The sequence below is a fragment of the Prionailurus viverrinus genome, chromosome B2 (genome assembly GCF_022837055.1).
Source record: "Prionailurus viverrinus isolate Anna chromosome B2, UM_Priviv_1.0, whole genome shotgun sequence".
Lineage (NCBI taxonomy): Eukaryota > Metazoa > Chordata > Mammalia > Carnivora > Felidae > Prionailurus > Prionailurus viverrinus.
In genome coordinates, this window is record NC_062565.1 from 136,595,119 (window position 1) to 136,606,681 (window position 11,563).

General features: G+C 47.6%; 1 protein-coding gene across 1 annotated transcript in view; it reads left to right on the forward strand.

The window, feature by feature from the left end:
* MTHFD1L (methylenetetrahydrofolate dehydrogenase (NADP+ dependent) 1 like) overlaps nt 1-5,817 on the forward strand; it is a 186,251-nt gene extending 180,434 nt beyond the window's left edge. Inside the window, exon 28 of the mRNA XM_047858248.1 lies at nt 5,519-5,817. The gene's annotated coding sequence lies outside the window, so the exon portion shown is untranslated. The remainder of the gene's footprint in view (nt 1-5,518) is intronic.
* Nucleotides 5,818-11,563: the final 5,746 nt, after the last annotated feature.

Below are 11,563 nucleotides of genomic sequence, written 5' to 3' on the forward strand. Positions count from 1 at the left end.
GCTAGTTCATGGTCCACACAGTTTAAGAGGGCTGGTCTTGACGTGGAGCCCCCATAGGCAGCCCACAGTGGGGGTCCCTTGGTCTTACTCATGTCTGCCCCTCAGGACTGCAGTCACACCTGCTGGCTTCTTTCCTGGCTTCCCTTCCGGAAGAGAAATGACCACCCTCCTAATCCTGCCCCTGGGAAAACTCTCAGTCCCAGTCGTAAAGGCTTGTGAAGCTGCTTTTCTCATCCCGTATATCAAACCTCACCATATTCTCAGAACACATTCCTTTTCCCAACACTCCCAGTTCCGTCTCCACAATCGCTCCTGTTCCTTAGCCCAGCATCCCTTCCTTTTTTTCTTTTTCTTAATTTTTATTCATTTAAGACAGAGAGAGAGAGTAAGCAGGGTGTAGGGGCAGAGAACGAGAGAGAATCCCAAGCAGGCTCTGTGCTGTCAGTGCAGAACCCAACGTGGGGCTCAGACCCACGAACCATGAGATCACGACCTGAGCTGGGACGAAGAGTCAGAAGCTTAACCCACTGAGCCACCCAGACTGTGGGCCTATTAGACAAGCTTACTTGACCTGAATTCTCACTTTGGTTGGTTTCACTACCAGTCGTCCACATGAGGAGATTGTTTTCCTTTTTTGTAAGTCTTTGTTACTAATACGCTAGAAACTATGATGAGAAAGGTAAGGGACCACGCCAGTATGAAATGACATTAATACAACGTGCGGAATTGTTGGGTTTGGGGTGTGTGAGGCGTATGCTGTTGTTTTTCACTGAGGAGTGGGGGCTATGTTTAGTTTGAACCACAACCACATTTCAAATCTGTGTCCATTCAGAAGAAAAAACCCCCACAAAATAAACCAAGGAGACAAATTTCACAAAGAAGCCTTGATAGTGGTGTCATTTTGGTCTTTGGATATAATGTATGTGTGTGTGTGTGTGTGTGTGTGTGTGTTTGTGTGTGTGTGTGTGTATGAGAATGTCTTGGGTTTTCCAGCTAGTTCTTGGGAAAATGGCAGTATCCTTCCTCTTCCACTGAAAATTAACCCATCCTGACTAATCTCCCCTTCCACGTCAAGAACCCATTCTGCTGCATTTCTGCCATTTATCATTCTTCTCCAGAACAAGTGTGTTTTCACCCTTTTATCTCTCTCGGGTTGTATTTTTCCAGCCTCGTGGTCCGTTTTCATTTGTTCCTCAAGTAGGTAATTAAAACCCAGTTATACCTTAATTATAGGTTAAGACTCTGCTAATGCCAAGGGACACGTCACGTACACTTAAATCCTTAGGTCTGTGTTCCCTAACAAGTGTTCCTCCGGACTTTTTTTTAAGTTTACTTACTTATTTTGACACAGAGAGAGAGCACAGGGGAAGGGCAGTGAGAGAGAGAATCCCAAGCAGGCTCCACACTGCCAGCATGGAGCCCGACGTGGGGCTCGAGCTCACAAACTGTGACATCATGACCTGAGCCAAAACCAAGAGTCGGGCACCTAACCGACTGAGCCACCCAGGCACCCCCAGATTTTTTTTCAGTGTTGAGCGAGGGTTAGAGGTCAGGACGCCGGCCTGTGGAAGTTACCTCAGTGAGCCAGGCACCGTGCCGAGCACCTCACCTAGGTGGTCACAGCACCCCTTGGAGGCAGGTGCTGTCCCGCAGGGGTAGATCCTCCCCGAGGAGGTAGCTGAGGCGTGGTCCCGAACCCCAGGATTGCAGAGCCATCTTTCCATTGCTTGGCCCTGCCTCTCCTTCCAAAGCTGGCACGGGAGTCACCTTCCCACCCCTTGCCACCGCCTATCACATGTCATGCTGGAATCAGTGCAGCGAGATGGGCGGTTCTGTTTCAGAGCTGTGGAAGCGCTGGCCCAGGAGAGTCAGCAGCAGGGTCAAGGTGCCCCGCCAGTAAGCACCCATGCCGAGACTCCCCCGGGACCTGCCTCCCCTGTCTCACCCCATCCTTTATGCCCAAACCAAAGGATGCCCTTTGCGTGTCAGTCACAGGGTAAATGAACCTTGGCCCGCCCTAGAAGATCGTAACCAGGTATTTGAACAGACCTATAATTTGGGGATCATTTCTGTATAACAAAAGATAATTCTTTGGGTATGAAAAGCTATGACTTTGTCCAGATTCTTTTTCGCCGGAGTATAATAGGGCTATCTCTCGCTGAACTCTCTCATAGAATGTTGTTTTCCCCCTCACTTATCCAAGGCTCCTTTCTGCTTTGTGAACTGCCCGATCCCGTTCCCAGCTCGGCGGGCGGTGGTTCAGAACCCATCACTTGACCCTGCTTTGCACCTTTGAAAATGGATCCAGTGTCACGGGAGAAAGCGCTGTACAAAGCAAACATTCCTTCCCGGGAACTCCCGGGGTGATGTTCCCGCAAACGGACCCTCTGTTTCCCATGTCCTCACAATACGCGGTCAGGGGCCACCTCCTCACAGTCAGGTCTGTGGCGATTAAAGGTGCAAGGAATCAAAATGTTGACGTTTGGATGACAGTCGGCATAGACAGATTTGCCCGCCAAAAGCGGGAACGTCTGGCGGTCGCTTTGCTCCTGGAGCGGTCAGACTCCAGAGAGCCCCGTGCTGTCAGCCTCAGAGTAACACACACGTGAGTTTTTGCAGCACGCGTTGTAGACGTGTAGCACACGGAAGATTGCGCTCTGTTAACAACTGTTTCTGTCCTTCCGCTTCCTCTCCTCTCCTGCTTACCTCCCCGTCGAGGAACTCATGTTAAGATCTCATATGAACAGAGAGTCAAGAAGTCACCAGAATCTGAGCTCTTGCTCCTTTCCAAGGCTCCCCTGTGATGCTTTCACTGTTGTCAGAAGAAGGGCATGATTCATTCTTCCGGGTGGCACCAAATAGAAAGAATTAAAATCAGTTGTTTGTCCCAGGAACACCGATCCTGCCATATTACTGCTCAGTCTTTTGTTTGAAGATGATTGGATTTCAGGTGTTTTTTTTGTTTTTTTTTTTTTAACATTTATCTATTTTTGAGAAAGAGGGAGGGGGGAGGGGCAGAGAGAGGGAGACAGAGGATCCGAAGCAGCCTCTGTGCTATAAGCATAGAGCCTGATGCGGGGCTCGAACGCACGAACTGTGAGATCATGACCCTGAGCTGAAATCCAGTCGACTCTAGTCCTGCTATAAATGTTAGTTATTTGCCCAGAAAGCTTTTTCTTGAACTGCACGTGCAAAGAAAGGTGCTCGTTTCTTCCCCCAACTGCCTGCAGAGCAGAAATGTTCAGTGATAGTTAATGGTCATACGATTGTCTTGAGTATGGTTGCTGCCCTTCTGTGGTCAGGGTCCGTTATGCAAACCAGAGGCTTCAGGGTTTCCTCGGGGAGCACCTGGGCTCTGTGATTTTGGTCTTAAAACTGTCTTTTCAAGAAGCAACTCAAACACTGTTGATTACCGTTATGCTCCAAGATGAAGGTCAGCGAGTACCTCGCCCTGAGCCATCCTTGGAGGGCACAATGGGAAGCTCAGGCCACTTAAATAAAAGATGGAGGGGACTTGAATCTAAAGATGTCATCTTTATCATCTCACTGACATCGAAAGGTGGTGACGGGGGCGCCAAGGTGGCTCAGCCAGCTAGCATCTGACTTCGGCTCAGGTCATGTTCTCACGGTTCATGAGCTCGAGCCCTGCGTCGAGCTCTGTGCTGACAGCTGGGAGCCTGGAGCCCGCCTCAGATTCTGCGTCTCCCTCTCTCTCTGCCCCTCCCCAGCTTGTGCTCTGTCTCTTGGTCTCTCTCAAAAATAAATAAACATTTTAAAAATTGGGGGGAAGTTCTTAACTCCCTTTTAAGGAAACTTTTTTGGGGGGGGGCGGGGCAGTGCACCTGGGTGGCTCAGTCAGTTAAATGTCCAACTTCGGCTCAGGTCGTGATCTCACGGTTCATGGGTTCGAGCCTCGCGTCCAGCTGTGTGCTGACAGCTCAGAGCCCGGATCCTGCATCGGATTCTGTGTCTCCCTCTCTCTCTGCCCCTCTCCCGCTCACACTTGGTCTCTCTCTGTCTCTCAAAAATAAATAAACATGTTAAAAAAGAATCTGAAGAAATGTTTTGGGCTCTCTTTGATTTCTTATCCATTCCATACCAAGATAGACTATTTCATATATTCTGTCCTCATAAAATTCTGAAGTTTTTTTCCTGAATAACTGGATAATAATAAACAGCTGACTCCTCTTTTTAAATCCTCACTAGAGTGGTTGCATTTCCAATTTATAAAATCTGTATTCAGACTTTCTATACTTCTGTCAACACGCAGAGGTGTTTTTTGTTTGTTTGTTTGGTTGGTTGGTTGGTTGGTTGGTTGGTTTTGTTTTTTAATGTGGAACCACATACGCCACACCGCTATAAACACAAAACCACTACGTACAAATCTAAGGTGTCTAATCAGCTGGTCTTCAACCACCCACTTTGGGTTTGGAAGGTCTTCAGACTTGCCCTCCTTGGGCTGTTTCCAGTGCACCAAGCCCACCGTCATTCCCTTTACCCTCCTTTCCTCCATGTGTGTCCCTGAGCCTCAGGTCCAGGATCACGAGAGCCCCCAAAGTGAGGCTGGCCGCCTCCCTGAATGGAGGGGTGAGGTCCTGCCCCAGGCAAACCTCCCTTCCCAACTTCGAAAATACTTTCTTTTGGTTGAGGATTATTGTGCTCGGGGTGCTCCTGTTTTCTGTTTACTTCCCGGACTTGAATCCGATGCGAGGAGAGTAGTCTGCATTCCTGGTCCCCTGCCTTCGTCACTGTCTTCTGTTCTGAGGCTAAGCAAGCATCCTTTCTGGCTCTAGAGGCCCCACTCATCTGTGGGAGGCCAACTCACTATGTTCTGGCCCAGCAGACAAATTCTTCCACGTATAAGTTCAGATTAAAGGCCAAATACTTGCATTTACACTTCTTCCGCAATGATGAACAGAGACTTTCTGAACCTTCGGGGTTTGGTTCGTTTGTCTTTTCTAAAATGTAGTTTGATGACTGCTCCTTCTAAAAGATTTCAGGCTCCAACAGTGTCCAGGAGTCTTAATATCCTTTCAGAGGAAACAACAAAGCTTTAACATCAATAAGATCTCCTCCCTTCCATTCTTGCCCTAAATGCATTTTTCAGACCTTCCTTTCTGTGCCTACCATAAAAGACAAGCTGAAATCCAAGGCGACAGGATTCCTGATCTAAAATCCTGAGCGGTCTCACTCGGCAGGATCCCGGGGACCGTAAAGCCCAAATTCAGAATTTTAGAATTTCCGCCTGATCTTTTCAGGAGGTTCAGAACGCTGCCTACAGTGACCGTGCTGACTGGGTCACAGAGCGGTGTGGAATCGGATTCTCCACCGCTCTTAAGAAAGACGATTCCAAACAGTGATTCCCAGCCCTGTCTTGTGAAGGGAATCATTTATCTGCGGGTGAATTTTCTTTTGGACTCTGGCTTTTTAGAACTATATTACCAGTTTGACATCACGGGGGGGGGGGGGGGGGGGGAAAGCTCTTCTTAAATCACTGAAACATGGCTTTGTTTTCCAGGCTCCCGAAACACAAACCCGTCTTTTGCCTTCTTGCTGCCGTTGGAGAAGAAAGTGAATTTGAAATATGCCGGTTACACAATGCGGGAGAAATGGGGAAATAGACCAAAGACCTATTCTCCGTTCAAGAATTCTGTTTGCAACAGAGTATGGTGTCCGGTAAAAGGACCTCCACCAAGTTCGAAAGAAAGTAATTTATTTTCCGTTTCTTCAGAGTTTACATTATTTCCCACTGCTTACACTGTAGAATGTTTATTTTATGGGGACCGAGGGATTAAAAGAGTGTGAACAAAAAAGGTACCATTTTCCACTCTGGAGTTTTCTGTTTTGTCTTTGAACTGAAAATAAACAGGTATCTAGAAAACCAAACAGCAAGTTTCCAACGCTAGATAAAACTCTCTGATCTCTAGAGGTAACTGTTCACATTGGGGTTGTGACCTGACAGATTTTCTGGAAAACTGTGAATACAACGAGGGCTTTTAGAAACATAATGAGAAAGAAATTGCATGCGCACACAGAAATATCTGATCCGTTGTGAAATCTTCGGACCGTTGGAGGGTTGTAATAAATAAATAGCCTTTAGACCGCAGTGCATTTTACACGCAGAACTGTTTTTCAGTGCCAGTGAAGTTTACATCACTTACCCAAAAAATAATGGGTTCGTGCTCGTTGCGTCCACCCACAAATGAATCTCAGCAGCCATTAAGCTTTCGAAGGCCCATAGGGCAAAGAAAAGTTGGCTCTTGAGGTCAGGTGTTGGGCAGATGTTTTTCCATTTGTCCAACCCATAATTCATAGTAAAGAATGGTGTATGGGCTGTACCCCCTTCCCGGGGAGTTACTGACCCTTTTCTGTTTCCATTTTTTCCTACAATAACACAAAGTTATATAAAAGTTAAGACAAAACCAAGGATTCAGGAACAAACAAGAAGTGATTGTCCTCTAAGCAGTATAAGTAAAAGAGTCACCATAAATATCTTCAACCTCCCCCCCGGCGCATCCTGCAGAGTCCTTGCCATCGGATCTTTCCTGCACATTCTAGTACTGCACCCTTCAGTGACCCTGCTCGTTAGTTGCCCTGCGTATAATGTGTCTTTATGCACAATTTAATTTGTTCCAAAACATGGCTGAAACAACCAAAAAGCCTCCCCACCCAAAGACTGTCTCAAGAATGGTTTTGCTTGGTGTTTCTGAAGGGTGTGTGTCCCTCTCCCCCCACCCCCGTCCTTTATTTGCGAGTACACCTCTCCAAATATACAATGAACCAGTGTTTTCCATATACTGCCCTTTGAAGGTCTTAAGGGTTCACAGGAAACCTGTTCTCTCTGCGATGCACTCAATGAGCGGTCTGGCTCAGGAGTTCCTTTTTAAGCAGTTGCCTTCTGTTATTTGACTTTATAATTTTCCTCTGCTATTTAGTTTCATTTTCTGTTTTTGAAAGTATTTCGGGGCGCCTGGGTGGCTCAGTCAGTTCAGCGTCCAACTTCAGCTCGGGTCATGATCTCACAACTCGTGGGTCCAAGCCCCACGTCGGGCTCTGTGCTGACAGCTCAGAGCCTGGAGCCTGCTTCGGATTCTGTGTCTCCCTCTCTCTCTCTGCCCCTTCCCTGTTTGCACTCTGTCTCTCTCCCTCTCAAAAATAAATAAACACTAAAAAATTAACAAAAGAAAAAATACATTTTTAGAAACCTATATTCCAGGGGCTTTAGACTTCTTTCTTTACCTGCTTTCACCAGGCAGTTCGCCAGTTCACCAAAAAGAAAAAAAGAAAAGCATCCCAAACAGACATGGGAGAGCTTTTCAGTGCTCAACGTTGAAGGGCCTGTAATCCAGGTGTTGCTAGAACACCCCAGACTTTTACTATTGTGTGGTCACATTTACCTCCTCTAGATACCATCACTGGAGTTCTGGTGGATTTGTTTTCTCTCACTCACCCCCTGCCGAGTGATAAGCTGTCTCCACCGACTTGAAAGGGCTTCAGCTGGTTAATTAATGGGCTTATCAACTCGTAATGACTTGAGGCTGTTCCCAGACGGCAGAAGGTGTTCCTTCAGGGAAGACCTACTTATCTACCATCTCTTGGGAGGCCAAGGCCCAAGGAAAAAGAGCATACCGCCTTTGACGTGGCCTGGCCGGTTCAAGTGTGAAATCTTCTCAAGTGCGGATGCTGACTTCTCTCCGCCTCTGGAAGTGAAATGTCAGAAACCACTGACAGATCAGTGGGGGCCCCGGTGACCCGCCATGGCACACAGACTAGTGGCCGGGCTCCCTCTCTGCTCGCAGTCCTGTGGCAGCGTCACCTGCAGAGGTTAAGACCCAGGTGAGAAGAAGCTTCTGAAAGCTCCTGGGGAGATGCACCATCGGGATCAACTGACAGGGGAGAGATGAATGTGGCCCCCAGAAAGCAGCGGTAAGCCAGTCCGTTCATTTCGGCCCTTTGTATTCTTCTCTTTCTGGGGTTATTTTAACTGGGATGTGCTGACCCCGTTGAAACAATACTTGAGTATTCTTCACAGTAGATATTTTAAAAGAATCCTCAGATCTGACATTAGCCAGGGTTTTGTTTTGCTTTGTTTTGTTTGAATAATTTACCCATACCTGGGGCGCCCTGGGTAGCTCAGCTAGTTAAGCGTCCTACTCTTGGCTTCGGGCTCAACTCATGATCTCATGGTTCATGAGTCCAAACCCCACGTTGAGCTCTGTGCTGACCGCCATGGAGCCTGCATGGGATTCTCTCTCTCCCTCTCTCTCTCTGCCCCTTTCCCGCTCGCTTACATGCATATGCTGTCTCTCTCCCTCTCTCTCTCTCTCTCAAAAAATAGACATTTTAAAAATAAGATAATTGGGGCATCTGGATGGCTCAGCCAGTTAGGCATCCAACTTCAGCTCAGTTCACAATCTCACTGTTCATGGGTTCAAGCCCCACATCGGGCTCTCTGCTATCAGCCCAGAGCCCGCTTCAGATCCTCTGTCTCCCTCTCCACCCCTCCCTCTCTCTCTCTCTCTCTCTCTGCCCCTCCCCCGCTCACACTGTCTTTGTGTCTCTCAAAATAAATAAATAAGACTTTAAAAAAAAAAAAAAAAAAAGAAAGAAAGAAAGAAAGAAATCACGGACATTTTAATACTATATTCCAGTGTCTGCAGATATTCAGAGTAGCATTTTGCTCATCATGACCTCTGAATGATAGCTATTAGATCAGCCACTACCTTGTTATTTCATGTGTAAAGAAAGAGCCACATAGGGGCGCCTGGGTGGCGCAGTCGGTTAAGCGTCCGACTTCAGCCAGGTCACGATCTTGCGGTCCGTGAGTTCGAGCCCCGCGTCGGGCTCTGGGCTGATGGCTCAGAGCCTGGAGCCTGTTTCCGATTCTGTGTCTCCCTCTCTCTCTGCCCCTCCCCTGTTCATGCTCTGTCTCTCTCTGTCCCAAAAATAAAATAAAAACGTTGAAAAAAAAAAAAATTTAAAAAAAGAAAGAGCCACATATATTGCTATCATCCAATTTGATTACCTTTCAATATTTTAATTTTTTTGTAACGTTTTTATTTATTTTTGAGACAGGGAGAGACAGAGCATGAACAGGGGAGAGTCAGAGAGAGGGAGACACAGAATCCGAAACAGGCTCCAGGCTCTGAGCCATCAACACAGAGCCCGACGCGGGGCTCGAACTCACGGACCGCGAGATCGTGACCTGAGCCGAAGTCGGCCACTTAACCGACTGAGCCACCTAGGTGCCCTCGATATTTTAATAATTGTATTTCACTATCATTGGCTTGCCTTAAACCCAAAGCATTTAACAACATTATTCTGAGAAGCGGTATAGACTTCACACTGTTAAAGGGATCTGTGGCGTGAAAAAGGTCATGATGAAATTCTAACAGCCTAAACCCGGGTTCTGAGGCAGCATTGCACTGCTCTTAGGTGTTGACATGTCAGGTCATTCCTAAGAGTCCCTGCTCCAGCCAGGGCCCCTGGTCTGAATCTTAAGTCTCTTATTCGGGGAGTGGTGCAGGCAATATACAAGAAGCCTAACTCAGACAATGTAGAAACCTCTGAAAACCATAGAATGCTGAGTCAATGTAAGAAAAGGAAATTGGGGGCGCCTGGGTGGCGCAGTCGGTTAAGCGTCCGACTTCAGCCAGGTCACGATCTCGCGGTCCGGGAGTTCGAGCCCCGCGTTGGGCTCTGGGCTGATGGCTCAGAGCCTGGAGCCTGTTTCCGATTCTGTGTCTCCCTCTCTCTCTGCCCCTCCCCTGTCCATGCTCTGTCTCTCTCTGTCCCAAAAATAAATAAACGTTGAAAAAAAAAATTAAAAAAAAAAAAAAAAAAGAAAAGGAAATTGGGGCGCCTGGGTGGCTCAGTCGGCTAAGCATTCCAACTCTTGATTTCGGCTCAGGTCATGATCCCCCAGTTTGTGAGACCGAGCCCTACGTCAGGCTCCCCACTCACAGCATGGAGGCTGCTTGGAATTCTCTCCTTCTCTATCTCTCTGCTCCCCTCCTTCAAAATAAATAAAATGTACTTAAAAAAAAAAAAAATAGTGGTGCCTGGGTGGCTCAGGCAGTTAAGCGTCCGACTTCAGAGCATGATCTCACAGGTCATGAGTTTGAGCCCTGCATCAGGCTCTCTGCTGTCAGTGCAGCGCATACTTCAGACTCTCTTTCCCCGCTTTCTCTCTGCCCCTCCCCGCCCCCTGCACTCTCTCAAAATAAATAAACATGAAAGGAAGGGAGGAAGGAAGAAAAAAGAAAGGAAAGAAAGAGAAAAGAAGAAGGAAGAGGGAAGGAAAGAAGGGGAAGGAAAGAAGGAAGGAAGGAAAGGAAAGAAGGAAGGAAGGAAGAGGAAGGAAGGAAGGAAGGAAGAAAGGAAGGAAGGAAGGAAAGGAACTCAACATCCGAGTTCCATGACAGAAGGAAACATGTTGGGGCATTCTCCACAGAATAGTGCACTTGGTCAGTAAATATTTTTGGAGTGAATTCGCCCATCCACTCACCGAGCATGTGTCAGCCCACCTTGCTGGGGACCCTGCCCTTTAACCTGTAGGTCCCCAGTAACTCCATGTAGTGAGCGTCAAAACTGAATTGAACTGAGTCATAGGAAACCCACCCGGGTGGCATAGGAGAATTGGTGTCAGCCTGCCAGTCGAGGATTTCATAAGCAAAGGTTTTAGTCTATGTCATGGGACAAGACTGAGATACAAAAATGTGAAAAGTTTCAGAAATCACGGGGTAGCCTTCATGGCCTACATCATGTCTCTGGTGGGTTGCCCTCAGACCCTACATCACACTTAGAACCACTCTTAAAGGGTGGCCTTCATTTTCAGATTTAGCTGTTGGTCAATTAGATTTGATTTGACTTCAAGCCCTTATCCATCAAGAGACAGGCAACCTTTCTGCTAAAGCCCATAAATTTCCCGAGCGCAAGCCAGTGTCCACAACCCTGGGCAGATGCCACTGGTCACTGGAGATGGGACAGAGCTAAATAGCCAGCGTCCCCCTAATTGGCAGCTATTTGTGTGATGTTACCTACCGATGCATCATGTTCTAAACATGCATTAAAATAACCACAGATTCAAGAGAGTATCCAAAGAGAGAAAGGGAGCAAGCAAGGGAGGGACAGAGGGAGAGGAAGAGAGAGAATCCCAAGCAGGCTCCACAACCAGTACAGAGCCCGATGCGGGGCTCGATCCTATGACCGTGAGATCATGACCTGAACCAAAATCAAGAGTCAGAGGCCCAACCGACTGAGCCACCCCGGATCCCCTCCAAAGAACCATTCTTTTTTTTTTTTTTTTTTTTTTTTTTTTAATTTTTTTTCAACGTTTATTTATTTTTGGAACAGAAGGAGACAAAGCATGAACGGGGGAGGGGCAGAGGGGGGAGGGGCAGAGAGAGAGGGAGACACAGAATCGGAAACAGGATCCAGGCTCTGAGCCATCAGCCCAGAGCCCGACGCGGGGCTCGAACTCACAGACCGCGAGATCGTGACCTGGCTGAAGTCGGACGCTTAACCGACTGCGCCACCCAGGCGCCCCCAAAGAACCATTCTT